This window comes from Marmota monax, unplaced genomic scaffold, assembly GCF_021218885.2.
Source record: "Marmota monax isolate L192 unplaced genomic scaffold, Marmota_monax_Labrador192_F-V1.1 WCK01_AAM20220418_F8-fsc00326, whole genome shotgun sequence".
NCBI classification, from domain to species: Eukaryota; Metazoa; Chordata; class Mammalia; order Rodentia; family Sciuridae; genus Marmota; species Marmota monax.
In genome coordinates, this window is record NW_026693533.1 from 826,567 (window position 1) to 852,656 (window position 26,090).

The 26,090-nt window shown below is 33.0% G+C and overlaps 1 protein-coding gene across 8 annotated transcripts in view; it reads right to left on the bottom strand.

Annotated features, from left to right (window-relative positions):
* Window positions 1-26,090, bottom strand: part of Kcnt2 (potassium sodium-activated channel subfamily T member 2) — a 387,627-nt gene that overhangs the window by 197,157 nt on the left and 164,380 nt on the right. The window lies entirely within an intron of this gene.

The window sequence follows — 26,090 nt, forward strand, 5'->3', positions numbered from 1 at the left end:
TTTTATTATTTTATAAAGGCTGCAACAAGATACAATTCTGTAGGAGTAAAATATAACATCCTGTATTTGAGTCCAAACAACCAATTCTATCTCTAGTGACAACAGCACTACATGTTTGGTAAAAACCTGTCAAATGAATTATGCTTCATGAAAGGACAGAGAGAATGTGTAGGGAAAACAGGCTTTTTAATCAACCAAGAGGAAAACTAAGAATTTAGCTAATCCTACCGGATATCCTACCATGTCCTGAAATATAATTATATTATATAGAAGTAGGTTAAATGAGAGCCCTACAAAGACTTTTGGTCCAGTCAACCTAAGGCCATGCAGAGAAGGTATGGAACCTAGGGGTGTACTAACTAAGGTATAATGAAAAACTTTGAACATTTAACATGGAAAAAAGAACTCCAGTGAAGATGGTAGCAAACTTCAAAAGTGCTATCATGAAAAAGAATCATGCCTTTTATAACATAAGAATAAAGCAACAAAACACCATTTTGCAAGTAGAGAAAAGGTCTTCACTAGGACCATCACTGAGAGCAATCATGTAATTGCTCTTAAAAGTTAAATAAAACCAACTGATAGAGGTTACAGAAAAATAAATCCAGTATTAATATAAGGTAGAATGTTCTAAAAGTTAGATACAGCCATAAAAGAAAAGGCTGGGACAAGGGAGGACTATGGAAGAAGGGTGTGACTACACTAAATATGGTACTAATAACTCAGGAAAGGTTGGACCACATTAAATCCTATCTCTTTCAAAACTAAGGACCTAGTATAAAATAAAAGGAAATTTTTAAAAAGCAGTCATAAAACATTTTAGATGAGTTAAAACAGACAGACTTGTCACCAAAATAGACTTGAGATGACAAAATGTAAATGTAAAGGAAAAATTAAAAAATAGAAGTCATTTGCCAAGGCTGTAAATGGGAAGAGCTTGAAGCCTAAAAGCAATGGGATAAAATTCAAAGAAAAAATGTTCACTTTTAAATTAAAAAAAATATATATTTAAGAGGCCATTTTAATCTCTGCAACTAGTAGAAAGGAATTATATCTTTAATATAGGGTTCTGTGGTCCAATATAATAGCCACAAGCCAGATGTGACTACTTAAATCCATTAATTAGATTGATTTTAAATTGGGAAACATTGAAAATTTACATCTTCCATTGCATTATCCACATTTCAAGTATTTAATAGCCATTGTAGCTAGTAGCTACTGTCTGGATATTTCCTTCACTGCAGAAAGTTCTACTGGAAATTCTGTTTATATTAAACAGAATAGTAATTCAATAATAATTGAATTCAGAGAATGCATTAGATGAGGTAATAGAAGAGCTGAGAGACCAAACAGATGGTTGTATAGCAATCCAGAGACTAGCAACAGCAAGAAGCCATTACAATCCCAAAGACAAAGTGCAGAGTCCAAACCCCAAGATCACCTGGAACAAGATGGAACCACAGCAGGAGTCTTGAGTGGAAGAAACATACAAGAAGCCGCCCTTGATGAATAGATACAATATAAAGATGGGGAAGGGAAGAAATTGACCTTTCTATTCAACCAGCCAATCTCCCTCCAAACCCTCTAATGGCTGATCACAGACAACAGACATGTGACAAAGAGATCTTGGAAATACAGCAAATCAGTATTTGATCTTTGTTAAAATGGATACAGCCAGGAAAAAACAAAAAGAAACAAGTCTGAGGTCAAACAGGATAAGGCCTGGTACTTGTCCTACTATGTCCTCATGTGGCAGAAGGGACAGGGACAGGGAAATCCCTTTTGCAAAGATATTAAATCCATTCTCTCTCTCTCTCTCTCTCTCTCTCTCTCTCTCTCTCTCTCTCTCTCTACTGGGGATTGAACTCAGGGACATTTATTCACTGAGCCACATCTCCAGCACTTTTTGTATTTTATTTAGAGACAGAGACTCATTGAGTTGCTCAGGGCCTTGCTGAATTGCTTAGCCTTACTTTAAACTTGTGGTTCTCCTGCCTCAGCCTCCTGAGCCACTGGGATTACAGGCCTGCACCACTGCATGCAACCTTAAACCCATTCTTGAGAGCTCCAAGAAAGTGGGCTTTAATCCATGGGAGTGTTCTATTATAGCAGCACAAAGTGAACTAACACACCAAGTGACTCTCAAAAGAAATCCATAAATGGGACAATCATCTAAGCAAAGCCATTAATGGTGTGAAAGTAAGAAACTGTTACAATGTACCCCCAAATTGGAATTGTTAAAATGGCATTAGAAATATTGCTGCTACTAGTTTCAAAAACCATTATGACTAAGAATGATAAAATATTGTGCATGTTGGAAAGAAATACAGCAACTGCAATATGAAAATTAGTGCATAATTGCTATGATTTGAAAGATGACATTCTCTCCAAAAGTCACAGTGAAACATAAATCCTCAATGAGGCAATATTTATTAATGAGGCAATATTTATTAACAGGTGGGCTGTTTAGGAGGAAATTAATCATGAGGATAGAGCCTGGATAAGGCTGGAGAGAACTAGCTAGGCCCTATTAGCCTATCTGCCCTTTGTCACGTGAGAATAAAGCAAAAACAACAACAACACTATTATGAAAGTAGAGAGAAGGTCCTCACTAGATATTAAACCTAGGGGGTCTTGATCTTGGACTTCACAGCCCCTAAAACTGTCAAAAATAAGGTGCTTTTTGTTTGTTTATAAATTATACAGTATCAGGTATTCTTATAGCAGCAGACCAAAAATATGGATAATAAAGGCCATTCTAATGAGTTATTAGAAATGTGGAATATTTTATTGGAAAGCAGAGGAACGACCATCCTCATACAAAGTGGTATAACTTGGCTGAAATATGTTTATGTCTTAGTACTTTGCAGAAGGAAGGAAGAACTTAAGAGTGATGAACTAGAATATTTGGCAAAAGAAATCTCTAAGTAAATGCTAAGGGTGCTGCATGGTATCTCCTGACTGCTAAAATGAGAGAAGAGTGAAATGGAGTAAAGATGGAATTTATAATCAAAAGGGAAGCAGAACATAAAGATATGGAAAATTCTCATCCTGGCCAGATTGCAAAGAATAAAAATGGTGTTCAGGAGAAAACTCCAAGGGTGGGAGAATGGTAGGGACAGAAGGAAGCCAGATGCCAGTCACCCAGACAATGAAAAAGTAATTCTGAAGGTATTATGGAGCCCACTCTGGAGCAAAGAGGTTTCAAGGAAGGAGCCCGAGATGCCTGTGGCACTTTGTGCCCAAGGAAACCTCAATTGTGATCCCTACATTCTAGCACAGTGCTCCTGAGCCACAGGTGTGGCTCACAGGGGCCCAAGTGTAGCCTCAGCAGGCACAGACATGGCTCAGGCTGCTGCTCCAGAGGATACAAGTGGTCAACCTCAGAGCAGGCATAGAGTGCTGACTCCGCGGGTATGCAGACTACATGAGCTAGGAAAGAAGGGCTGCTTCTACCTTGACTTCAAAGGATGTTCTGGACGGCCTTATGGCTCAGGAGAAGTGCCATAGTGGTGCCACTAGGGAAACTCCTGAGACCCACTGATGGAGTTTCTCCTGGGACACCTTATATGTAGAGCCACCAGTGTGCCTGAGAGAGCTGGAACCACCAGATTTCAAACTGTGAAGTCCACTTTGTGGGATGTATCAAAAAAAGCCAAGGAAGTGGGAATCTCTCAGTGTCTTAGTGGCCAAGCCCTTTCTAGAATGTCCAAAACTTATAACATGTAATCAAAGAAAATTGCCCTCAAACCTCAGGATTTAGTGCTGTTTTCCTCAAGGACTTGATGACTATACAAGATAAGACTTTTGGAGCTATTGGGAAGAAATGAATGAACTTTACAGGAGAGTCAGATATGAATGTGGGGGAATCCAAGGTGGAATTCTATGGTTTGAACATTTGTGTTTCTTCCAAAATTTATGTTGAGACCTAAATTCTCAATGCAATACTATTAAAAAATGGGACTTGGAAAGTGATTTAAGTAATGGGCAGAGGCTTCATGAGTAGTACTAGTGACTCTATAAAGGAGCTAGGGAGAATGAGCTAGGACCATTTTTGCCCCTCTGTTTTCCACCATGTGAGGACATAGCAAAAAGGGACCATGGTGGAAGTAGACAGAAGGTCCACACCAGACAGCAATTATGCAGCACCCTGATCTTGGACATCCTAGAACCTGGAGCTGTCAGAAATAGATTTATGCTTTTATAAATTACCCAGTATCAAATATTTTGTTATAACAGTAAAATGAACTAGCACAAAAATAGAATACAATTCAGGAAAGAAAAAAAAAGAAAGAAGGGTGGGAGACGATAAATAAAGTACTGATACATGTTACAACATGGATAAACTGCAGAAACTTGCTGAGTAAAAGAAGTCAAATGCAAAAGAACACACATGTTTATGTTTATATGAAATATCCAGAAAAGAGACAGAAAGCAGATTAGTGGTTGCCTGGAACTGACGGTGGGAATATGGAGATAGAAATGTTCTAAAACTGGATTGTGGTGATGGCTACAAAACCCTGTAAATATGTTAAATTAGGATTGAATTTACACTTAAAACGAATGAATTTCATAGTGTACAAATTGTGCTTTTATAAAGCTGTCAAAAAAATCAGTGTGTGGTTTGGGACACCCACTAGAGCTTCTGTGTACAACAAGCAGACAGCTCAATTATGATGGCAATTCAATGTTTAAATCCCAAAATTCATTTTCCAGTTTTTTTTAGGTATTCTCCCTGTTTGTCTATTACATATCATAAATATTCAGTTGTCTAAAATCTCTAAATATATCTATCCCCCCCCCCGCCCTTGTAACATCAAAGTCTCAGGTGGTGAATTGTTAGGCAAAAGAATAAGTACACATTCAAGAAACAGAAGAGGGGAAGGAAGGCACTTATTTTAATTCTGAAAGAGAAACTGTTCTTGTTTGGGGTTCTTTTGATTTGTTTTGTTTTGTGTTTTGGGTTTTTGGTTTGTTTTGTTTAACTCCAGTTGTCCAAAATAGTTCAGGAAAATTGCCCTTGTTCTCTGCTTTGGAATTTTTTGTGATACACAAGAACACTCAAAACAGAAAATTGATTCATATCAAGTTTATTCGCTCCGCTACTCCTGGGCAATATTAACAACCTAATTGTGAAGCTATTCAGATGGAAGTCTAGTAAACTAAAGAGAAGAAATGTATAACAACAGATATTTTTGTGAAGTTAGGCCTTTTGAAATGTTATATATAATAAGATATATCGGCGAATGTGAACAGGTTATACATAACTTTTAATCTTTATTAGAAAATAGAATAAAGAAAGGAAGATAATTAAACCAAGTTACAAATTTCTAAGGAGTCAAATGTTATCTGAGTTTGTTACATTTTCCTTGACTGGTTATCTAGACTTAAGTTACCAAAAAGTGTTCTACTTTGCTTCTTGGTCTTAATCTATCCATTCATTAATGTAACTTACTGTTAATGACCATATTCAAATTATTTAAACACAGCTTGAAGACAGCTCAATAACAGGTTCAAAAAGGCTAATGGATTCTCACTGATTAAAGTGAGAATCTCTAATTTGTGTTATAATAGATTATTATAATAGCTGTCAAAATAATCAGGTCTCCCTAGGTTCATCTCCCCTTTGCAATAATGATATTGTTTCTCCTGTCAAGATGTGAAGTCTGTATTTCCACCTCCTTGAATCTAACCTGGCTTAATGCTTTGATCAATTGCTGAGTTAATCAATACAAGTAATAGGTTATAGGTTATAAGATTAGGAAATATATAAATAAAATACATAAATGAAATAATACAGATTACAGGATTTTAAGATAAGTGTTATAAAATTAGTGATGTTAAGTTACCTTAGTTTGCCCTAGTTATAAGGTAGAAGAAGTAAACAGTAAAGCAGAAGAAGTAGCAATAAAATAATAATACAATTTTAAGTTATAGGATTTAATGTTGCTAGCAGTAAGACATAGACAATATAAGGTGATAAGTGTGTGCTCATAGGTTAACTGTAGTTATAGACAGGTACAGACAAGCATAGGTTAAATCACAGGTAAGTATAGGCCAATAAAACAAGAGTTAAGTATGAAGTGTAGTTATAGACAAGCCTAAATAGATATAGCCATAGTAACTCCAATTTTATGGTTCCCATGTGAAACTGCTATATAAGCAGTTTTTAAGAAGTATTTTTTTAAAAAATTGTTTTTCTGTGCTTCATACACCTGCAAATGTACTCAAACCCAGGATGTACAACCACAACTGTGCTCAAACCCAGGATGTGACTAATGATTCTGCTCTACTAATTACTTTTCTCAGTCTTTGTATCCTGCTTGCGGGCAATTCTCAGATTCCAAAGAATGTGCTTTTCTTCCTTAAATATTGGAACCACAGACTGCCCAGCACACTTCTATCAGAAAGCCACTTGGGCTCTGGTAGTAGTGTCCCTGGCCAGGAAAAGATAGATAAAATGAAATTCTTTGATTCATTTCAAACTCAAGCTTAGTGTGTTTTCTGAGTGGTGTCCCCATAATACAATAAATATGGTAGAAATAGCATTGTGTGATTGCAAATACTAGGCCTTAAGAGTCCTTGCCAATTCTTTCTCTTATTCTTGAATCCCTGAGACCACTATATTGAGGACTCTGGTATGGTCAATGGAAGCCATGGATTAATGTAATGTCTACTTGAGGCCACATGTTCAGCCAGCACCAACTGCTAGACATGACAGTGGGGTCATCTAGAATCCTTCATTTGTCAGGCTATCAGATGACTAAAATCAAAAGAGTAATTGCAATTGAAATTAGCAGAAAGCTTAATTACTAACCACAAAATTGGAAGAAATAACAAATTGTACTGCTTTAAGGCACTACATTTGGGGACATCTTGTTATTCAACAACAGATACATGCTAAATATTGAACTATAGATTCCAGCAAAAGGATCTAATTTATTTTTGTATTTTTGAGTACGTTAGCTCTCCTTCACTTATGGTTTGACTATTTATCTAGCATAACATATAAACCTTGTCCCCTATATGTCTACCTTTTTTCAATCTATTCCTGAAATCTCTCTTTCCAATACTTGACATATATCCAGTTTTTTTAAGAACTACCTCAGTGGGACTTTCCTCATGAAGTCTGTCTTAAACCCCAAGGTACAGAGTTCCCTCTGAATTTCATGTATGTATAAGTTCATGTACTGGTTAGGTGAACTTTTACAACAATATGTACATTTAACATTTAATATTTATCACCCCTACTCAACTATCATCTACCCTGGTAACAATAATTTTTATCTATATTTTAATTTCTGACAGTATAACAGTATTTAGCACAAAATACACAATAGCCAAAAATGAACAACAACAACAAAAGAACTGGTTAAACTCTTCTCAAATAATATAGACTAGACTCCAAAAAATATTTCATGGATATGTATTGATTTCTTATTACTGCTTAATAAATTCCCTAAAACATAGCAGCTTTAAACACTATCAGTTTATCATTTTACAGATTTTTACAGTTGTCTGAGAAACTTCTGTGGTTTTCTTAGACTCATATATGTGACTGTGTTCAGCTCGAGCTCTGGCTGGAGAGCAAGCCCTACAGTGGCTTCACTCTTGTGCTGGATGGTCAGTATTCAGCATTGGTGAGAGTGCCTCAGTCCTTCCTCATGAGTGCCTTGTATTCTCAAGGTGGCTTGACTGGCTTCCTTGCTGTTATCAGAGTAGCACTCCAAAAGGATCAAGATGGATGATGCAAGTCCTCTCAAGATCTAGATTTTATCTCCTTTGTTCTATATCAAAGTACATTACAGACCTACTCTGATGGAAGGAGTGTGCAAATGGACTCAGTCTCTTCATGAGAGGAAATATACTATATTTATAGCCAAGTTTTTAAATATGACAAATCATATAATTGACAGCATCTCTCATAATCTTTAAAAATCTTAATAAGATATATTTTGCTTTGTCAACTGTAGTCAAAGGATTTAATTTCCTTAATATAAATTCATACTTAAAATCATTTATAAGAGTTTTTGGAATCCTTATGTAAAATGTTATAAGGGTCACAGCTTTGTTCACAAATACCAAGGCCATTACATTTTTAAAGGATTTTTAAAATACCTTCTACAAAACTAAAGATTGTTTTTGTAATTTCTGTTAAAAATGACACTAGAATTTTGATAGGAATTACATTAAATCTATAATTTTTTTTTTTGCTTTGGGTATCACTGACCTCTTAATAATATTAATTCATTTAATCCATGAACATGGGATATTTTTATACCTATTTGTGTCTTCTTTAATTTTTTTTTCCAACAGTTTTTTGTAGTTTTGAATTTTGAGACCTTTACCCTCCTTGACTGATTTTACTCTTTTTGTGCTATTATAAATTCAGTTGTTTTCTTAATTTCTTTTTTAGATACCTTGCTGTTAGTTTATAGGATCATAATTGCTGCATGTATGTTGAGTTGGTGACCTGCAATTTTACTGAATTTGTTTATCAGCTCTCATCTATCAGATTTCTCACGGTATTTTTTAGGGTTTTCTACATAGAAACTCATGTTATCATCAATAGAGACAATTTCACTTCTTCCTTTCCTATGCAAATGCCTTTTATTTCTTTTTCTTGCCTAACTCCTCTGGGCAAGGATTTCTAATGGTATATTAAATAGAAATGGTGAGAGTGGGCCTCCTTGTATTGTTCCAATCTTAGGGGAAACACTTTCAACTGCTCACCACTGAGAATAATGTAGCTGTGAGGTTGTCATATATGGTCTTTCCTGGGTTGAGCTGTAACAGCATTCAACTTGAGGTTTAGCTGAAGGAAAGCTTCATGATAGCCTTATATCTACCACCCCTCAAAAAGTCAATCTCATAGAAACAGAACAGAAAGGTAGTTACCAGATGTTGTGAGGAAAAAAGGCATGAGAAATTAAAAAAAAAAAATGTTGATTGGAAGGTACACAGTTTCAGTGACTATAGTTAATACATTATATATTTCCATACTGTTAAAATCAATTTTAACATGTTTACCACACAGGACAAAATTATAAATTGGTTGAATGATATGTTAAGTAGCTTAGTTGCATCTTCCCGTAACGTATACATAAACTCAAACATTACATTAGATCCCAGAAGTATACCCAATTAATATTGTCAATTAAAGATAATCTTCTTAATAAATACCATTTTCACTAAATAAATTTAGTTCCTCTATCCAAGTGAAAAAATAAGGCAGAAAATACAAGAACAGAGAAATCCTTTTAAATTGTAGGCCAGATTTTCTTTCTTGTTTGTAAATCTTAATGTATTTTTATCATGGTCAGGGGAAAAAAATCCCAAAAACGTTTCTGGCTCTCCAACATCTTTAAATAGAGTCCTGTTACTTATACCTTCTAGGCACACTGACCTATGTGCTGTTCCTTAAACATGCCAAGCACGCACCTAACTCTTCTCAACTTCATCCCTTAGATTTGTAATACATGCCCCAAAGTTCAAATTGAACCATAAATTTCCTTCCTAAACATGCTCCTCTCACTCTTAATCATCAGTTCATGATAAATCTAGTTTTCCAGTTGCTTAGGCTAAAACCCTGGATTTAGACTCCCCTTTGCTCATAACTTACATCCATTCTCAGCACCTCACTGTATTTAGTTTCCAAATATCCAAAATCCACAGTCACTACTCACCCTTTTACTGTGACCACAATAAGTCAACCATCATTACTTCCCTGAACTGTAATAGACACTCCCAGCCTTGAACCAAATAGATTAACATATGAAAACTTGAGTCAGGCCTTGTTATTCCTCTACTCAAATGTCTGATGTGATTATTGCACTTAGAATAAAAAGTAGTGTTCTTTCATTTTCCTAGCTCATTACCTAATCTGACCCCTCACTGTGTCCTTAACGTTTACTTTTTACTCTTCTTCTTGTGGTTTCTTCTTTTCCAGCAACACTAGCATTATTGCCAAGCACACTTATGGTAAAGACATTGGCATTGTCTATTCTATCTGGCTGGAACTCTACATACCAGACAATCCCATGACTAACTCCTTACATTCTTTAAGTCTTTACGAAAATGCCACTGAATCTATGAGACTTATCTTGATCATCACATATATGTCTAATCTTTTGTAGGTTATTTACGTTCTTTTAAAAATATCCATTTATAAGCCAGGCACAGTGGCTCAGGAGACTGAGGCAGGAGGATTAGAGTTCAAAGCCAGCCTCAGGAAAAAGTGAGGAGCTAAGCAATTCAGTGAGACCCTGTCTCTAAATAAAATAAAAATAGAGCCGGGATGTGACTCAGTGATTGAGTGCCCCTGAGTTTAATCTCTGGCACCCTCCCCCCAAAAAATTCATTTATAGTGTTTGTTATCCATGGCCTGCATTCCTGATGGTGGAGGCCCATTTGTTTCTTCTTCAGTATTACCATGAACACCCAAAATAGTGCCAAGCACATAATAATGTTCATTAACATTTTTAAATGAATAAATGAGGATCTGATCATAAAATACATAGACTTCTACTGCCTATATTTAAATGACCAAGACATTTTTCGTGCTTAGATATAAAATAAAAATAACATATGAAAGAAAAATAAAAGCATGCAAAACTGTTCATTAGACTACTGCTTTCACTGTGGAATCTAGTATGACTAGTAACAAGATTAGAAACTTTTTAGTGAATAAAACTGGACTCTTATCTCACACAATACACAAAAATTAACTCAAAGTGGGTTGAAGATTTCAGTGCAAGATCTTAAGCTCAGAAACTCCCAGAAGAAACATAGAGAAAAATACTCTTTATATTGGTCTTGGCAATAATATCTTGGATTGGCATCAAAAAATTAGGTGACAAATACAAAAATAGACAAGTTGAACTAATCAAACTGAAAAGTTTCTGGGAAGAAACAATCAACCGAATGAAATGGCAAACAAAGAATAAGAGAAAATGTGTGTAAAACCATCTATCTGTTAAGAGTCGACCCGGCTCCAAAGAGTAATTTCTCCATCCCCCGAGAGAGCCGCCCAATGGTGAGCCCTACTGACTCACATGTCCCTTACCCACCAATCAGAAAGCTCCTGGTGCCAACTGTCAAACCTTTAAACTGTTAAACTGTCATAACTGTCAAACCGCCCCCAGCCCTATAAATATGCAGAGCTATTCCTCAATAAACTGGCATTTTCTCCAACGACAAGCCTTGTTCTTACTTACACTATCCAATAAGAGATTAATTTCCAAAGTACATAATAATCTCCAACAACTCAATTTCAAAAAAAAAAGGAGAAATGTTCAAGATCATATTTACATGAACTACCTAAAATAGTCACACTCATAAAAGCAGAAAGCAGAATGTTATCTACTAGTAACTGAGAAAAAATGAAGAATTGATCATTGGTGTTCATTGCTCAATGGATATAAAGTTGAAGTTATGCCAGATGAGAACATTCGATTCAGGAGATAATATAATTATCTCTTGTTAACATAGTGCCTATTACTAATAATAAGGTAGTGTGCATTTTAAAATTAGTTAGAAGGGTAGTTCTCATAGTAAGATTTGTTATGTCTCTCTATGTCACAAACACACAGAATTACAAAGAACACAACAAAAGTTTCTGCAGGTGATGAATATGTTTAGTATCTTGATTGTGGCTTTGGTATCATAGGTGTATGCATAGTCAAACTCATTGAAATGTAAACATTATTTTTATCCACTGATTATATCTCAGTAAAGCATAAAATAAATACTTCTTTGCCAAATGAGGCAGGTGCAGTGCTAAATAAATCTATTAAACTTCCCACAACCTTTAATCAATAGCAAATCAGATTTTACTGTCCCTACTAATGAGTGTCTATAACTTCAGCATTTGTATCAGTTAGGAATATTTAAAAACTATGATAAATGAAGAATTTGTAAATATGAAATGCATGTGATGTGCTTAGTGAAACTCATCCTAACTGGTATAATGTACAAATAAAATTAAAAACTGGCTTGTTAATTATAATTGACTTTTGAAATATGAGATGTATTTATTTAGTCCCATTACATTCTGAATTTTCTGTGTCGCTAACATTTAGAATGATTTAAGTAACTTTGCTCCTATAACTATTTACTGACCAAATGTTTGACCTATAATCCTCTTGATGTCACTGTTAGTGGATATTGCAACAATAAGTTCAAGACAATTAGGTTAGTTAGTATATACTATAACATTCAAACAAGTTGTCCAGTTGGTGTTTAAGGAAAAAAAATAATCACTCTCAATATTAAATAAAGGTTTGCCTGTAATAGGTAAGCAACCTGGACCCTGTTGTCACTTTCACTTTCATTTTTTAAACTATTTCAGTTTTTGCTCTTTTCTAAATATATATACATATACTCACCTTCTTGAAAGTTGTGAATGAAATTTTGAAGAAATTTGCACAAGCTTATCAAATTCTAGATTATCCACATCATTTTTTAAAAAGATGGACTTTAAAACCTTATAGAATCTTAACAATTAGATATTAAACGTCTTAAAAATCACTTGTTCCAAGTTTTTCTTTTACAAAAATAAGTGTAAAGACATGGAGAAGCTTAATATAATATCTGAGTCCAAATTGCTCTGATGAACACTATACAGGCATAGTATCATTCCTGGATGCCTCTTAGAAAGTATGTAATATGACAAAGGCATCAGTTGTATCTTCTGAAGCACTGCATGTTGTTGTGGTTACAAGCAAAAAAACCTGGAATGTTTTAAAGGTAAGAAAGATAAAGATCTACTTTCATTTTCTGAGAAAATCATTCAAAATACAAAATAATTTAAAAAGTCCATATAAGAGATGTCTTAAAAAATAATTCAGGTAGTAGAAGGAATCAAAAGAAGGTACTGTGTTTTCATAATAGGTAAATGGTCTATTGTTACTTTATATACATAATTCTTAAGGCCAAATAGGTTGTAACATTGAAAACATTCATGATTGCATGATACACAAACTTTAATATTGCTTCTATAATAGTGATTTTACTTAGAACTATGAATATTCCACATGCTACTTAAGGGTTTAAAGCAATTACAAGATTATAGTGTATTTTAATATAGATTACTATCTTCCTTCATTCACAGATGTGTTTGGAGTCATTAAATGAAAACTTCAATTCTTCATCATAAATTGAAGAATTTTGGTTATTATTTTGTATATGAACTGAAATGTGATATTAATCATCAGTACCAATTTTCTGATAAACTAAACTCAAGAATCTGCTTAAATACATCATTTTCATAATCCAAATATCCTATTTTGCCTTGTCATAAGAGAGATATAACTTTTTAGTCAGTAAAGGCCAAGCTAAAACATTTAATTAAACATTAAATTGAAAGTAGCTGAAAAATTTAATACTGTAATATTTATTTTAGAATATCAGTAAACATTTATCTTCATATCTTTTAGTATTCAAATTTAATATTGGTTTGTGACTGGGCAACTATCTATATGCATATTTTAAAACTTGCCCAAAATATTTGGTTACACAGCATATCTAACTTTAACAATTTTTTTGATTATCATGTATCCTTCACCTACATATTTAAATTCATTTATTGCAATTTAAAATACTTTTAAAAAAAACACATGTTCTAATTGTAGTTTTTATAAGCATAAAAGCTACTCAAATTCATTCAGTGATGTACATTTAAATACAAAATGCAAATGAATATCTTTTCCTTATTATATTAATTCTGTATAATAAAAGCATCTCTTAAGTTTTAAATTATAACAAAATGATTCACATCCAACTAGAAATGCTATGAAATGATTCCTAAATTTGCATAATGGGAAATTGTTACCTAATATTGCAAAAGTTAGTCATGTTTATTCATACAAATAAGTTTATTGATGTTTTACTAGGGTGCTAGATAGGGTACCATGATAGATATTACAGATGCAGATATAAATAGAACAAAGCTTTTTCACCCCAGTCTACATAAGAGCTTTTAAAATCTAAAGTGAATAACAGTAGCCTCCACTTTAAAATAGTACAACTAATAATACTACAAATTAATATTTGAACATTTCACTTGCTAACCTCCCTAAATTACTTGAGCTTTTCAAACTTCATGCTCAATTGAAAAGCAAATGTAATAACATTAACTTCTTTACTGCCTATTATGAGAAATAAATGATCTAATGCTCCATGAAATGCCCAGCATAGAATAATGTTCAACCACTTTAAATAATAATTTTGTTATTTACTTCCATAACTTTACAACTTTACGAGAGAAATGGAGGCATAAAAATGAGTCAAACATAAGGAGCAAATATATACATGAAACTACTGCAAAACCTTTGTTTTCCATTTAAAAAGAAACAAATGCTGCTATTAAACAACGGACACAGAAATTACAGGGAGTGTGGTAATAGAAAAATAGTGTGTCTATTCCTCTTTACTATGGATGTCAACAGGATAACAGTAGCAGATAATCATCCATGGATCAATGAGTAGTTGTAAATTTGTCCAGTCCTTTGAAAATTCTGCAAGTCCCCACTGGTATGAAAATGGAAATTCAGGTGGTCAGAGAAGGCTCCAAAAGAGAAGAGTTAGGCAATCGGCAAGTAAACCCATAATCTTTACTATTTAGAAAGAGTAATCATGCTGAGATTTGTTGACTTTTGGAACAAATCATCATCACTATCACTATCATCATTTACAGAAACTGATGACTAATTCTTGGTAAAAGAGCAAGGGGTAAAAAAAAAGAAAAGAAAAAGTTAGCACTGTTTCTACTCCAGAATATTAATATTAGGGTAGTGACTTATTTTAAAGAATTAGTTATCACTAAGATTATTGAATGAAAAAATTTCATTAATAACTGTATGCAAATAAATATGTTTGTATATCCACTGTGTATATATTTATATAGTTCAATGAACTCTGTAAAAATTAGTATACCATCACATAGAAATATTTTAAGACTGAAATGTTAAAATATAAATATTTTTTATAAAAATTCCCAGTAGGACTTTCTCTTTTTATATTACTTTACAGACACTCACAATCAACAATTTTATAGGTATATAATTTTATGTGACTTGAACATTTGATATTTAATAAAGGTCAAATATACCTATCTTTGAAATTCTATATATTTTAGCAACCAAAGAATTCATGCTATATATACTATGGCATGAATTCTTTGGTTGCTAATATATATATATATATATATATATATGAATATATTAATAAAACAAATTACTTGGTTGCTAATATACATATGTATGTATATATGTGTGTGTATGTATATATATATACATATATATATATATATATACACCTTTTTAATTTTTTTATGAATATCCATTGATTTTAATATTTATCTTAAACAGCACTATCATAGAATAAAAATTCTTGGAGATCTTATTGAATAGCACTATTGAAGTTTTTTCTGAATTAAAGTACTATACATTTAAATTGTGTAGAGTAGAGGTCAAAATGGTAGAGAGTCAAATACATACTTAAATGTCTACTCAAAGCTTAATTATTACTAATATTCACCAAAAAATTAGGGAAATATCTTTGGCAAATTCACATTCTTGAGTATTCAATAATTGTGGTTAAAAGGTTAAATATATGACTAGAAATGTATGAAATAAATATAGATCTTGAAATAAATGTTTTGATTGCTTTTAAAGCAATAGTCGATGATTTTTGGATATGGCCTATGAATATCAGGGGTTAAAGGAAATGAGCAATGGTGACATAAAGTAAGGAATATTAGGAAAACTTTGGGAAAGGGAAGAATAGAAAATTATTTCATATTTTGACTGTTGAATTTAACATTCCTGTTAAATGCACATGGACTTTGTATTTTATTAATATATGCCTGTGATAAGCCATTCTTTTACCTTTAAATTTATACCTGACTTGATTGTAACTTGCTCACAGTTCTCATCTATCCAGCTCTAAAAAAGCAGTAATATGCATTTGCTATTAAAATTTTTATTATTTAATAAAAAATATAAATGAGACGTTATTGATATAATTACACTCACACTAACCTTAGGTAAGTAATAGTGATAAGTACCCTTTATTTATTTATGATTTGTTGTGTTTTAGTTTTTAACTAAATACATTTTTACTTCTAGTTTGAAAATTTATTGCTTTAGGATGTTTATATTTTTATATCCATTAGTTTTATTTAAGCTGGGTCTGTAGTTCTGCATTGCAAATGTAGAACCAATTTGACAGCATATATTAAACAGATTCAAAGTTGTGCAGTCAAATACTTTGACATCTCTAGCTTAAGCATACTTTTTATCAAAGGATTTTTCAGATCCTTTTAATAAATGAATGTCCATTGCAATTAATTTTCAGAGTATTTACCAAATATAGCTAAAAAGGTTTTGGTCTTGAGGTATTATCTCAAATGATTGTTATTTTATAAACTAAACTATGAAAACTTGAGCCCATGGTGTATGCTTTGTCAGTGTTTTAGAGTCATTGAATGAAAAAAGTTACTTGGATAATTTTGACCTTTGTCCATGTCCTGTACTATCGGACCCTGGATTAATCATGTGCTGAATGAATTTAATAGTGAAAAATTTCAGGGCCTGAAATGTTTGTTGTTAAAGATGATCAAAATATACAACTTAAAATGCAACATTTTATAAGCACTCCATCTCTCTCCTTCATCTCAATTTAATACTAATTAATACCCCTAGTGAGCCTTTTTGGCCTGACCTGCCAGATCACAAGAATTAACATGTTTCACTCATGACTCCTTGGTCTTTACCAACTTACACAAATCTAAAACTAAAGTACTTTTGACAAGTACAGATTACAAATTCGGCCCACAGGAGCCATACTGAGCACAGGATAAGCACAGAAGAAGTTTTGCTACACTGCTTACACAGAACTGGGAGAACAGAACAGATTTGTTCATAGGTACTGCAATTATTTGAAATATGGATCACCAAACTGAGCACGCCATATGGAAAGGAAGACTCAGAATTGAAACTCGTTTAAAAAACTTAAAACTCCACTTTTTTTTGTTAAGTAGAATACTGTTTAAATCTCATTAAGAACAATCTTAGTTTAAAAAAAAGAACTATTCAAACACCTATATAAAATTCTCATCCATATTAACTGAAAAAGGAATAGGCTTCACTGTACAGTAATATTTAGAACCATAATATGTATCATACCAGTCATTTAATTTTTGGTTATCCAACCAAATAAAAAGAAAGCATCCATTTACTAAGTCTCATTTTAACTAAATATTCTTTCTTTGAGAAAAGTTAACTCCTAAAATTATGTATTGTTTATTTTTATATTCATACATGCACATGTAATTTGTTTAATCTATTTCCCCAGTACCTTGTATTTTTCTCCCTTCTTTCCTCCCCAGATCCTCTTGCCATAATATAGTAATCTCCCTACTATTATTAGTAGTAGTGGTAACAGTATTTTAATTAATGCATTATTAATACACATAGGAAATCCATTGTGGTATATATGGAAATGAACATAATGTAATTTGGCAGATTTCATTCCTCAGTACTTCCCCATGGTGTCCCTTCCTCCCTCCCTCTGGATCCCTTCCCTCTACTGTATTGGGCTCCCTTCTGTTTTCTTGAGACTTTATCCTCCTTTATTTTCCTCTCTTTCTCATTCTAATCTCCTCATGTAAGAAATCATTTAACCCATGATTTTTTGATCAGGCGTATTGCGCTTTGCACGATTTTCTCCAACTTCATCTGTTTATAATCAAATGACATGATTTCATTCTTCTTTATGGCTGAGTAAAAACATATATACCATATTTATTTTAACCAGTCATCCATTGATGGGCACCTAGACTGGTTCCATAATTTGGCTATTGTGAATTACACTGCTATAAATATTGATATCCCTGAATCACTATAGAATGCTGATTTTGGTTCTTTGGGATAAGTATCAAGAGGTGGAATAGCTAGGTCTTAGGGTGGTTCCATTTTTAGACTTTTGATGAAACTCCATAATCCTGTCCAAATCTTCAGTTTCACCAGCAATGCATAGGCTCATCTTTTTCCTCACATCCTCATGAGCATTTATTGTTATTTATATGCTTCATGGTTATCTTTCTCAACTTAGTGAGAGGAAATGTCAGTGTATTTTTTAATACATTTCCCTCACTGCTAAGATTGTGGAATATTTTTCATATATTTGTTGGACATTGTGTTTTTCTTCTTTTGATAAATATCTGGTTAGTTCATTTGCTCATTTACTGATTGGGTTGTTTTTGTAGTGTTTTTGAGTTCTGTTTATTCTGGGTATTAATTTAAAAAAACTATTTTCATAGATTTTAAAAACTACTCAACTTGTCAGAGGAGTACATGACAAAGATTTTCTCCCAATCTGTAGGATTCCTCTTCATTTCTTCATTTCCTTAAATGCTTCCTTTGCTATTAAAAAAACTTTTTAATTTTATTCCATTCCACTTACTGATTCTTGGTTTCATTTCTTGAGTTTCAAAGGTCTTAATAAGGAATGATGTGTCTGCAACCATACCTATGAATATTATCAGTATGATTTCTTCTAGCAGTTGCAAACTTTCTGGTCTAATCTGTATGTCTTTGATCCACTTTGAGTTGATTTGGGGGGCAAATCCATATTCTTCTGCATATGGATATCCAGTTTTCCCAGAACCAATTGTTTAAAAGCTATCTTTTCTCCAACACATGCTTCTGGCACCTTTGTCAGGGATCAAATAACTGAACCTACATGAATTTGTCCGTGTGTCTTCTATTTTATCCCATTGGTCTTCATGTCTATTTTGATACCAAATTCATGCTGTTTTTTTTTAACTATAAATCTGTAATATAGTTTGAGAGCAGGTATTTGGATGCCTCCAGCATTGATTTTACGGCTCAGTATATCCTTTGCCATTCTGGGTCTCTTATTCTTCCATATGAATTTTAGGAGTATTTCTCCCAGTCCTGTGAAGAATATCATTGGTATTTTGATGGGGATCATATTTTTAATCTACATTTGTTTCTTTCTTTTGCTCACCAAGTGAATGAAGAATCACCTACAGTTACACAAACCATATAAAACAGTTCAGTTACATGGATTCCTCATTGCCCACTGCTGGTCTTATAAAATATATTTTTTAAAATAAAATTGTGTTAAATTGCATTCATTACATTTTCTTTTTTTTTTAAAGAGAGAGTGGGGGAGAGAGAGAGAGAGAGAGAGAATTTTTTTTAATATTTATTTTTTAGTTCTCGGCAGACACAACATCTTTGTTTGTATGTGGTGCTGAGATCGATCCCGGGCCGCACGTATGCCAGGCGAGCGTGCTACCGCTTGAGCCACATCTCCAGCCCTCATTACATTTTCTCTTGTTTAATCACTAATGATTTAAGCAAAATGAAAACATCTGCTGAATAGTCTGGAACAATTTTTACAGACTAATCAGCCTGTGGGTTATTTCTATTGAAATGTATACTGATAGCAGTAGTATAGTTTTTATTCCTTGAAGGAAGGATGGATTTTCATTGCATGGTTTTGTTCTATTTGCATTCCTTAGTTTATATGCTACACTGAGCATGTATCCATATTTATCTAAAAATATTTATTAAGAAATATGTACTGTATCTAAACATAAGATGCATTTCCCCACCAAAAAAATGTGAAGAAAGTAAGCAAAAAGATAAGACAATAGAATAAGGGAGAAAATGAAAAGAGATTAAACTCAGTGAAAAGGAGAAGACTAAAACATTACAAACACATTAGAAAATATAGTCAAGAATCAAGCAAAATCATGATGTCCCATTCTGAGAACTCTAACAAAACCTTTTTTGAGAAAGATAGGGAATGATGCTTATCATCAACAAAGTTATTATAATTATTTTTATATTTTTAAACCAACTAACATGACCACCACAGTAGGTAAACACAATATGTGACTTGAACACTTTTTAGTCCCCATTAGTAAATGAAAATGTTTTATTTACAGATTTTGCTCCCTGGAATTTAGCATTATACTCTCTTGAAACTACAATATATGTGCTTGTAATTTTAACTGTACTATAGATCATATGCATATGAAAAATTTTTGCATTATCTGTTCCCTATTTACTGAATGCTACCAAGTGTCAGGCACAGTACTAGCTACTAGAATAAGTGGCATATAAAAATTGGTATGAGATTTTTTTATGGGATGGAGAGTTTAGACAAAAGGCAGAAAGTGATTACTAACATAATTATATGTAAATATACAAAGAATATCCCCCTCCATAATGATGATATCCTGTTGCAGTGGAATTTGAGCAATTTGGGTGAGCCAGGCTTCAATGAGTGGTATTTCACATAAAAAGGATAGTTTAGACTTTATTCTGCAGAGAAGGAAGATAGAACATTCCAGGAAGTCATGAAGTTAGCATGATGAAAAAGTAAATAGTAAAAATAATATACAAAACAGAACCTCTAAGCAGAGAAAAAACAAAAGATATGATATTAGAAGGAAAATACAGGAAGAATTCTGACGACAGAGGAAATTTATAACACATTAATGATTTTCGTATATGCCCTTAAATATATGTAAAATTTAAATAAGCTTTAAGTGTGCGATGGCACAATCATATGTGTACTTCAGAGAGGTCACACTGGGCTGGTTGTAACTAGTAGGGACAGAAGTTGATATATTTGCAGGATGACTAGGCGGTAAAATCTACAGGATTAACTGATTGTGTATCAGAATAGGAAGTGGTAAGAATGACTCCTAGATATGTGCATTACCCAAAAAAATGGGTATTAACTGTTGTTTCTGACATGTGGTCAATTTGGAGAAGAAATATCATAAAATTTCGTTCAGGCATATTTGTTTGAAGAATCTAGGATGAAATCAAACATAAACAATTAAATATAAAGGCCATAATTAAAGCCATAGAAACTGAACTAAGATAATTATCTTTTCATAATTGTCACATTGGTTTTGGAGTAAATTTTAATCTCCAATGGAAAGGTAAAAAGTTGAAGTTTCACCAGCTTTACTGCCAAACATACAATGATAAGAAATCTAAGGTCAAGTAATGCACATAAAACACTCATTAACCTGTTTTGTATGACTGAAGACATACTTGGTTCTGTGTCTTTTCATATATATCAAAACAAACTGAAAGAAGAGTTTATACTACTGAAAATGTAATTTGCTAAAGGCAGTTTCAGCCAACTGCTTTGTGGAATCAGAGACAGCACCCTGTTAAGTGAAAACAGATTTGAAAAGGTCTCTAGACCTGAGGCACCACTTCCTGAACAGTTAGGCTGCTGTGCTCACCCTGTTCTTATAATACAATTACGCAAGGGCAGAAGTAACCAAATAATACTTCCTTGACAACCACATGCCTTCAAAAATATTTCTAATTTCCCTTGTGTTAATTTGTCAGTGCTCTGGCACAGATTTATTGTTGCTTGAAACTGGCAATAGCCTGGTATATTTCCTGATTTGAATCCTTCACATGTTTATGAGCCATGCTTTGGATTTTAACTTGTATGGGAAAATGTCAGATATACCACACTACACATCTGATATAGTCCCAGGTTACTGACAACATGAGTAATGTAATATATAATTGATAGTATATAATATACATCCAATATTTATAATAATATCAAATGCAATGTCTAATATCTAATATTTTATTAATATCTGACATTTATCTACACAATATATGTAATGTTATATTAATATATTTCATAATAGGTATAATATATCATATTACATGTTAATATATTCCTAGGAAAAAAATATAAAATGAAATGATAGAATTATGGAATAGACTGCCTAGAACTAATCTATGAAGAACTATATGATGTAATGATGATTTATTGAAGAAGATGAGCTTGAAAAGGACAAAAAGTGAGCATGTGGCAGGTGAGTGTGCACTAGGGAGTGTGTATGCACACACATACACCTGTAGAGTGTGGGTCTATAAAAGGGTATCACATATCCTCAAGCAAGCTCATGACCTCCATGCATATGGGAATGTACCCATGTAAATTTTTTTGACTTTATTACTGAACTGGCTAAACTGTCTTGAGTTTTGCATTATCAGAGACTCTTTCTAAATATACCTTTGCTCCACCTCCAATAATAGGATAATGGTAAAAGAGCAACAGTTCTAGGACTATATTTTCCTTTTTTATCTTTTGTTTAAGGTTAAACTTTTAAAAACAAACAAAAAAGCATAATATTTCTTATTCTTTCCTCATTATTATTTTTTCATGTTCCTATTCTTTAGTTTACCTTACAAAAAAAGTACCCCAGATAAGAAAGCTTTAAAATCATAACCAGATCAAAATGATTTCTACTGTTTGCAAACAAGATACAATGGAATTTTGCATAAAAACAAACTCTACTGTTAAAGGCCTCACTATAGTGAAAGGTGGCGGGAGAAAAGCCCTTATAGAAGGGCAAAGAAAAAAGAGGCTAGAAATAAGCAGAGACCAATTATAAATTACATACCAAACCAAGCAATTTGCATTATCTTGATTGAAAAGTACAAATAAAGAATTTTAAGCAAGAAAATAAAAACAATATAGGTAGTATTTGAGATTAATAATAAGTGTCTGGATAGTACTATAGCTATAGTACTAGCTATATTTATACTAGTAGCTATATTTATACTAGCTTAACTAGTAGCTATATTTATACTAGATTAACTATCTAAGGCTGAAAGAACACTTTTAAGGCTCTGCCCATTGAAATTTTCAAAGTGTAGTTATAATCATACCCAGAGGGGAAAATATACATAAAACTACTAAATTCAGTCCTAAAGCATATTCCAAGCTGTGAGCTCGTGCTTATCTACCCTTTATTTACTCTTTTCTTTGAATTAATTTATTGTACTCATAGAATTCGGTTCTTAAAAGTAAAGTGAATAACCAAAAAGTGACAAGGAAATTACCTTTCATACCACTAATTCACATTCTATGCATAAAGGTATGTTCACATGTAGAATTGATAAAAATAAACCACCTCAATTCTTTGCAGACAAATTTTGATTTATCATTGCACTTTTCTTTCACTATTAAGAATATTGTAACATGAGTACACATTTTAAAAGTCCTTGCACAGGGGAAATATGAAATGGGGCCGAATAAATACCCACCCTTTAAGCTGTATTATCATTTTAACTTATTCCCTAAGCATGTCATGCTAGTTACCACCACGAAACAAGACCAAATAGTCAGTCTCTGGTCAACCTATTCTGGCATTCAAAAAAAGCACAAAAATAAGGTATTATTTTATAACTAACAAAATGATCCAAATTTACTCACTAAGAGAGAGAGAGAGAGCAAAATATCCAAAATTACTCATTAAGAAAGAGAGAGAGAGAGAGAGAGAGAGGGTGGGGGTTAGAACTTAACATGTTATTTCACACTGTAAGCAGTAGGAAATAATTTCATAGTAAAAATGACTTTTACTTTATTAAAACATTTACTTGAATCCAAATTTTAAAATATGATTATTAAAATCTTATGTGTATCGGAGAAAATCTGTCATAATGAAAACACTTTTAATTTCATAATAATGTTTGCTTCAAATAATTTGAAAATTTCTACCTTCTAAGGGATGATCAATGAACTCATACCTGCTCACAGAGCATAATATTCACAGATAATTCTACAGCATGAAATATAAACACATATAAGTACCAACACTCTTGGAAGTTGGTGATTCTCCAAAGTATTGCTTGTAAGCTAATGTCAAATGTATCAGAAACTATATAGAATAAGCTCCTGTTAAATAATGTTTTTTCACTGCAAATTGCAACCGTTTTCCTGATCAATATTTGTTCAAAGAGCAGTTTCACAAGGCCAATAAATGACACACTCTATAAAGAAATTTACTGGAAGACCTGGCTTGTGGCAATATTGACCTAAGGAACACTGCTCCTGTGAGCTTTAATGTTTAGAAAATTTGAAAGAACTTTCACATATTTGATTATGTAAACTTAAGGTGATTAAGCAAGGAGTTAAATAGTAATTACAATATTCACAATTAAATCTTATATTCTAACTACTTTTTCAAATTGGAATGAAAATTAAACAAAAAGGTAATGTTTTTAAAATCAGTAAATATGCTATTTCTTTTATTTTTTCTCACCATGAGAGTTGATCAGTTTGAAACCTTATTTTATAGACATTATCCTATTAGCATTGATCCTCATTCTTACAAGCCAGCAACGCCATGGAATGACACACTTTTGATGACACAATATGAAGGAAACACAGCTCACTGGCAGAGAATGACTGGTTCTCCACAGAAACAGTCTTAGGGCAGACTTTGGTCAAGGATCTCTCTTTTTCTCCTCATAATTGGTGGCACTAGTGGTATAACAAATGTTTTCATTCACTGTTGCCAAATTTGTGAAAGTCATAATAAAAAAAAGAAACTCAGAAAAATTTTGAAATTAGATATGCCTTCTTTTAAGAGCCAAATCAGGAAGCCATTGCCTCAGAGCCTGTTTATTCAGGCACTAGGTTTCTAAATCCTGTCCTGGAATAAAAGGAAACCCAATTTACAATCTAGTGAACAGAGTGACTAATAGTTACTTGGCTACTAATTAACTAGGACAAATATTCTAAGGGAGACGAAATTTGAGTAAGCTATGCTGTCATTCCTACATGAAATCTGTCCACAGTGCCTTCCGCTCATTCAATAAAGACAAAAAATTCACTAATCATTTTACCACATTCTGTCCTTACCCATCTGAAATATAAACATTTAAAAAGTTTTGATATATGTTTTAAATATTCATGGCAAAGTTTTTTTTTAAAAAAAAACGTCTAATAGGAGGAAGAAAAATAGTTCTTTGAATTGTCATTTGTTATCAATTGCTTTGGGTGTAATTGAACTTGAAATCACTGTTTATTTTCTCTCTCATATCTTTCCATCTTCAATCAAATATGTTGCTTTGAATGTACTAAACAAACTTTGCATCATTTGCAGAACACATTTTAAATACTAAAATACAAAAAAAAAAACCCCTTCAAACAGGCAAATGACTGACGATAATAAAAGGTTAATATATTATAGAGCAACTGCTGGTGGGAGGGTACAGTGGGATTTTCAGAACCCTTAACTAAATAAAAAAACTTGAAGAATTTTGACATATGAGCCAAGACCTAAAGGAGATCAAAAACTAAGTGAAGAACATTCAAGGCAGAAGGAACACTTAGTACAAAGCCCATGAGTCAGGAACCATCCTAACATAACCACAAAACAGAAAGAAAGCAGAGAGAGGAGGCCTCCTGATGGAGAGAATGTGGAGTGTAAACTGAGGTCAGAGTTAAGCATAAAAAGTCTTCCAAGGATTTTTGTTTGCTTTTTTAAATTAAGTGCACTCAGAAACAAATAGACATTTTTAAACTTGTAAAGTTATTTTTATGGCTCTGCTAAAAAACCTTGTCGGAGAATAAAGAAGTTAGCTGAGAGACCAGATCCTGTGAGCAAGACAGTGGCTAACTGACAGGAGCATTAACAGAGCAGGCAGAAGTAGATAAAGAGATTTGGGAGGTAGAGTCAACAGGGCTTGTTGATGGATTGGATGCTCAGGTGAAGAAAGGGAAGCAATCTAGATGCTTCAAGTTTTCAGTGACTCAGGTTTTTTTCATTTCTTGAGCTATTTTAGACAGCTGAAGTTATGAGCTTACAAAAGATCTTGAAAGACATGAGCATGTAAGAGCTCCCCTAGGCAGACAGAGAAGGCAGGTCCTTGTGAGCAGACAGAACACTGACAATCGTATCTATAAATATTAACTATCTGGAAAGAAAATGATATTGGAAAAAGTTAGGAGGCTGTGTAAATTATCCTTACACTACTTTATATTTTCTAATTTATCTACTAGGATGAAGTTAAATCTTGAGAAGCACCATAACTTGTAAAACAGAACTTATTACCTGAAAGAATTGCTTTCTAACCATTGTTAAGACTGAATTTGTATGGAAAAGAAGACAAAGTATGATCAGATAAACCCAGACTCATTTCTGTTGTCCCACTTACTGTTAAAAAAAAAGTGTTTAACTTCTTCTTCTGACCTTGTTTCTTCTATAAGTTGGA